Genomic DNA, 7,007 nt, shown 5'->3' on the forward strand with positions numbered 1-7,007 from the left:
ATGCCCTTTTTGAAAGTTCCTGCTTTTGTGGTATGTGTATCTGTTTGTAATGTGCGATTATGTTATGTGATTGGCTCTTATCTTGGACTTTGCATAGGTGATAATAGGATCTCAAGATTTGAAAGCTAACCATGCTATACGCCAGCACGTTGACATTGTTTCTGAAAACCAGAAATATAACAAGTAGGCCCCATTTCCATTTTGTTCTTGTATATTCTAATTTCTTCAACATCTCATCATATGAGATTTGATGTGGTCATTTTACTGATAGGTTTGATTTTCCAGATTGGTTAAATTGCTAGAGGATATCATGGATGGCAGCCGAATATTGATCTTCATGGATACCAAGAAAGGATGCAATCAGATCACCCGGCAGCTTCGCATGGATGGTTGGCCGGCTCTTTCAATTCATGGAGATAAAAGTCAAGCAGAGAGGGATTGGGTCCTCTGAGTTTAAAGCTGGCAAGAGTCCTATAATGACTACTATGGATGTTGCAGCTCGTGGTTTAGGTATGGAGATAAAACTCTTAAAGCTTTTTCAAAGACTTGATAGAAATTCTATTTTAGTACAGGAAATTGTGTTGGTAAACAATTTACTAATAGCACTCATCATCAGCATCTCATTTTGGAAGGAAATTATTATCTGATCTTCTTGTTGTCCCTAATTTAAGTCTTCTTTTAATTTTATTGGATGGGCTTTATGGTATAATCCACCATTGGATTTCTTCCTCTTGAGCTGTATCTTACGTTATTATCTTTCAAGCGGTTTTTTTTAAGGACTTTTTTAGCATTAATCATGTTTTCATTGATAAAACAGATGCAAACCATTTCACTCGGCTCTTTGCTGCGTATGTTGGATATTTACCTTTATTTTTATTTGCACTCATTTGTTATGTTTTCTATCCTGATGCTTGTACTCTGTTATTTTGAAAGATTCATTTTTTTAGTTATTGCTTTGCTATATTTAGTGGTCTCTAAATTGTCTCGTGAACACCTTTTTTTACCTAAGTTGGTGTTATTTGTCACATGGATCCTACTGGTATGTTTGTTTGAGCCACTTGTTTTCATGTCTATGGATATTGGATATTGCCCTTGAACACTTCCCTTCTGTGCATAATTGTTGCCAGAATATAGTTTCTGGGGCTATTCACCAGACATTTTGTGTTTATTTGTCACAACACCACACTAGCATACATGCAGAAATTTGTTGAGATCATAGATTCTCTGATCTAAATAAGCTTCTGATGTGAGAGATTGTTGGCCTAATGCATTTCTTATAACTTATAATGCTCTTTTGTTTTGTGGCAGATGTGAATGACGTGAAATATGTGATAAATTATGACTTCCCTGGATCCCTTGAGGACTATGTTAACCGTATTGGTCGAACAGGAAGGGCCGGGGCAAAAGGAACTGCATACACTTTTTTCACTGCTGCAAATGCTAGATTTGCAAAGGAACTCATCAGCATACTTGAGGAAGCTGGACAGAAGGTCAGTCCTGATTTGGCTGCAATGGGGCGTGGTGCGCCTCTATCCCCATCAGGTTAGTTGGCTAGCTTGAATATTCTTAGACACACGTGCGTGCATACACGTGCACGCTCGTCGTGGTGTTTACATGTATGAGTGCGTGAATTTGATTACTAAAATTGACTATTTCAATGAATATCAATCATTTAACTATTGAAGGTAAACCAGTTCTCACGTTGTATTTTGAGATCGTGGGAGGGGTCATGGTAGTGGTCGCTCATGGAACTAACTATTGAAGGTAAACCAGTTCTCATGTTGTATTTTGGAGGGAAACATTTAACATGCATGATTAGACGATAGGAGTTTAAAAGTCTCTTTTCATTTATGTTGAATTTTTGTTCAATTACGTAGAGGACTAACAGTAGTTAGTGTTGGACTATGTAAGATAAAACATTTGTTTATATCATTAAAGGTTTTGAGGAAGAAAATAAACAATTGTATTTTCATTTTGCTTTGCCCAAAAGTAGTGAAAGTATGCACACAAGAAAGTCTACTTCAACACTCAGTATCTCATTATTTATGGTTAAAATCTTTTTATCACAATTCTCAAGATTTTCAATTCTATATCAAGACCTTTAAAAATTGTCACAATTTATTTGATTGCATTTTTCTTTTCTAAGAGTAATAAAAGTGGAAGCCAAAGTAAGCATATTGACATAAAGTACACTAGTGTTAGAGAGAATGTTAAGAAACAAAAGGTGTCCATGAGCTATTGATTATTGATCCCATAAGGTCATAACTAAAGGTTTGCTGGCTGAACTATATAAAGATTACGCGAAACATGTGGGACTTGTTAGCTTATTTGATGTTTAATCTCTCTTTATTTGTTTTGTTTCACAACACTTTCACAACAAATCATAGGTGGTAAGTTATTAACTTGTTATTGGTTCTAACTTTAACATACCATTGAAACTACTTTGTTGTTCACCACTACTTGTAACAACTTGTCACTTAAGATTTGTTGTGAAAATGTTGTGAAAATAATATTTCTCTTTACATTTAGGCCTTCATTTGGTTATTTATAGAGAATAAGGCAAAATGTTTTTTTGTGCACATAAAGTATAAATATAAAGGGAGTTTTATTCATGGTGGATATATGAAGGGAGACTTGAATGGCTAATAGGTAGTCTATTCATAAAGAATTGATGGCTTATAAGTACTCGCATAGTACCAGACATTGTAATACATGGAAGACAATACTAGTTATAATTAAGAGTTTTACCGCTATGTTTTATGTATTGGATTGTTTATTAAAGTGTGAGAATTTCACAACTAGATCATATAGGTAATATCCTAAGTATGTTACAATGATCATCACTCATCAAGTTATTTAAATGCCATGTGGGCCAAGTGAGAGAATGTTAGGAGACTTATTGTGGTCCTCATACAATTTACTCTAATTGATTAATTACAATATACTTAGATTTATTTTAGAGTGATAGATAAAGAACTTCTTTTAGGAGTATATTTGTTAACATCACTTCAAATGTCATTAGTGAATAAACACTTTAAAATCCTGAGTGGGTGAGAGACCGGCTTAAGGAACTGCTACAACCTTCACGCTGGCATCCTTAACCGAGATGCCTCAAAAAATATAGCAACAAATAAAATAAGGTAGGTCTTCCAAGAATGGGAAGGGCGCATGCTAGGCGTTCCATTTTATAGAAACTGGGCGTACATTTGTAGGTATCTTCTCAGGCAGGATAACTCTTAATTAAATTTTTTAATGACAGGAGTATTAAAGAGAACACACATTAAATTGAAAGAGACCCTAGTCTAACCTTTAAAAATTTGTGTTCTCGATCAAAGAGTTTTTAAGGTATAGGCCGTAAGCTAGAAAAGTTTCCTTCACAACTCATTCTTTTGCAGTGAGATTTTCTCTACAAATCAATTGAACAACATGGCTGTAGGTATTATTATTTTTTTCCTTCCACTGTTTTAGATTTCTTACATCCAATCCAATTCATGCTTACAGTCACTGCATTGGGAGGTGTTGGTCATTGGATTTGAAGGAATTACTCGTTTTATGTTTTTTTTTTCTTTTTCTTTCTTATTTACTTTAATTTTGGGTTATTTTGGCCTTGTCCACTTTGATTTTTATTTCTTTTTATTTCCTGTGAAATGTGAGATTGGTTTTAATTTTGTTTCATTTTTGTAAATTAATTTGAGTGTAATTAATTTCGTACCATCTTCCAAGAGAGGGTTAGTTTTAACTTCTTATCTCTTCATTTTCGATCTTAATCTTATGTAAAATGTATCGGTGAGATGTTCTATAACTTGCCTTTCTTATATTGATTTGTCAATCTTTTCAAGTGGAAATTTTGTACCTTGACTCAGTTTTTGAGATTTTTTTTTTGAACTCGCCATCATAATGGTTGTATTCGGCGTAGTGGTGGGTTGAAGTTATTAGAATTATGGATTCAAAAATTTATAATTAGATTGACTAATTATGTTTGTTACTTCTATTTTCTTCATGTAAAAAGGGGAGATAATTCACTAGAAAATTACTTTATTTTTTGAAAAATTTCAATTGATATTGTTAATTATTATTAATTTAAAATATAAATAATTAATTTATGTTATTAAATAAGTATAAATTTAATTGCTTATTACGTCACAAATTTGACCATTGATTAAATCCAATCAACCAAAAAAAAAAAAATTTGAGAAACCATTTTCTTGTTTGGGCAAATTACAACTTATCTACTTGTAGTTTGTCCAAAATTTAAATTACCTATGTATGGTTTAAAAGTTGGCACTTTGCCTACCTGAAGTTCACTTCATTAGACTTTCATTACCCATCTCTGTACTTTTACAATTAAAAACACAAAAAACATAACAAAAACATAAAAATCAAGATCTAAAAGTATATTTTTTAAAATGGTGAAGTTTTGGCTCAAGAACTTTCTTAAGCCTATCAATCCGAATAAACTCTCCAGGGGATATTCATCAATGAATGTTTGAATTTTGCATGTCTTGACTTATGGATGTTGTGCAAATCACAAATGTTAGCCTATTACAAACTAATTTTTAGGCATATTTTGATATGATAAACTTATTTTGGACTACAAAAAACCAAATTATTATATTCTGGGAGAGAGGCCATGGGGAGATTAAGGCTTTGGGCCATTTAATCCAACTGGTTCATCTCCAACTCTACTATTGTGCTTGAATGGAGTTCATTTTGGGTATTACCAAGAGTTGATGAAGATGAGAAAGAAGCAGTAGATGTAATGATTTTTAATTTCATCATAATTTTACTATTACTTCGAATTTTTATGAAATAATGAATTTTTAAATTTTGGATATAGAAGTCAGAAATGTACTTACTTTTTAAGTTGCTGGTGTGATATACTCCATGTAAGACTCCACTTTAAATATTGTACTCCTTTAGCATTTTCCGTACTTTCAAGAGGATTTCTATGTTTATCTTGTTGTGAATTACGAATAAGTGATTTGGAGAAAATCCATAAGTCATGACATGCAAAATTCAAACATTCATTGATGATTATCCCTTGAGAGTTTTGTTTGGATTGATAGGTTTGAGAATGTTCTTATGAAGATGAAAAATGTTCTTAAGCCAAAACTTCACCATTTTAAGAAATATACTTTTAAATCTTGATTTTTATGTTTTTTTTGTATTTTTAACGCTGAAAGTACAAAGGTGGGCTACAAAAGCCCAACGGAGTGAACTTTTGGTGGGCAAAGTGCCAACTTTTAAATCATAGGTAAGCAACTTAAATTTTGGTCAAACCACAAGTGAGTAAGTTGTAATTTGTCATTTTTGTTTCTTATATTCTTTGTTTGATCTGATTTTTAAAACCTTTCTAAGGGAATAAATGAAATTGGAGTAAAATCAATGAGCATAATTTTTTTTTTTTTTTGAGGAAAAAAATCAATGAGCATAATAAAAACATTATGAAGATGAAATTTTTTTATCAATATTAATTTTTAGGTGTATTAAAAATTTATTGATGTGATAACCACTATTAATGGTTTACTTTAGTCCACCGCAACCTACAAGGAAGGCACACTATTTTAAAATTTATTATTTTGTGTAACTCCTGTTTGCAAATATACTTCTTACATGCCAATTGATTTACAAAATGTTGGGGGTTTCAGTTAGTTCAAGTAGTAAAGTTTTTTATTGTTTAATAAAATATCAAGAGTTCAATTCACGCATAGAACAAAAACCAATTGATATCTTGGTCTGATTATAAAGAGCACAATTATAGAAGTGGATGCTATAAATTGATTTTCTACCAAAAAAAGAAAGAAAAAGAAATGTTTGACGTAATACCACCTCTCATCAAGGTCAAAGGAATAAGGAATTTGCTTCTTGCAATGAAGAAAAATAAAATAAAATAATAATAATAAAAAAAGTAGCTTTAATTCTTCCTAAAAGTGACACACGTGCTTTAAACGTGAGAGATGGCTAAAATTATTGCGGCGCCAATCAATACAAAAGAAATCAAGTAACTAATTGCTTGAATTCAAGAATATTGTGGAGCCCAGGTGCCGAACAAAACAAAGAAATAAATTGTTTGGAAGGAGGCAAGCTGATCATGGTTGTTGGCTTGTTGCCATTCATCCAAAAAATTGGTTGGAATTAATGTCAACTAAAAGGTAAAGAACAAATACAAGCATTTAAATTTTTTTCGTGTAACAGGAGGAGCATATCTTTGATTTTTATTTTATTTTTCAAATGAAAGATATTTAGATTAAAATTTTATTTTATTTTATTTTTTTCAAAAAATATTTTTTAGTATTAATTTTCAAATTTAAAAAAAAAAATGCAAACTATGTTATTTTGGAGGTTACTAACGACTCAATTCTAATAGAGACTAACAGAAGGCATGAATTGAATAAACTTGAAAGTTAAAAAATTTTATTTAATAAAAATAAAGTTAGAGAAAATGAACTTTAATCAAAGTTAGAGAGTCAATATGTAATTTAGTCAAATGTTAAATATTGACAAGTAAAAAGAATGTGAGAGAAATGGGGAAATTGGAATTTGAGTTATAAAACTTTTCATTGTTCATTTCAAATTCCTAAACTTTAGGATTTTAATCTTAAGACTTCGCTATAAAATTGCCCCTACTCAAAGTCACATATTCTATATTTTTGAAAAAGTGGAGTCACTCGAATAGCATGTTTACCACATCAAAATAATAACACAAAATCAACGTACCAAACATATTATCTTTTAACAAGTTGACTAAATGTAAGGCAATGTTTTAAATAGTCTTTTTTACCATTGCCCTTTAGTCCGCAATAAAAGACAATGGCCGTAGAAATTTGACAAATCGAGGCGTGGTCAAGAGAATGTTGGCACCCAGAAACAGGCCACTTGGAATCTGTTTTTCTATAATCATTGCAATGGCCAATTGTCCATAGAAGCAGACCCCATGGAGTGTGCTATGGAATACAGATGCTCGGCATTTTCAAACTGGCTTTTATCCTTATCAACTGGAATGGAGT

At 31.6% G+C, this 7,007-nt stretch overlaps 1 pseudogene; it reads left to right on the forward strand.

The window, feature by feature from the left end:
• On the forward strand, positions 1–1,972 carry LOC111994568 (DEAD-box ATP-dependent RNA helicase 20-like; annotated as a pseudogene).
• The last annotated feature ends 5,035 nt before the right edge of the window (positions 1,973–7,007 follow it).

Source organism: Quercus suber, unplaced genomic scaffold, assembly GCF_002906115.3.
Source record: "Quercus suber isolate HL8 unplaced genomic scaffold, Cork oak 2.0 scaffold_378, whole genome shotgun sequence".
NCBI lineage: Eukaryota > Viridiplantae > Streptophyta > Magnoliopsida > Fagales > Fagaceae > Quercus > Quercus suber.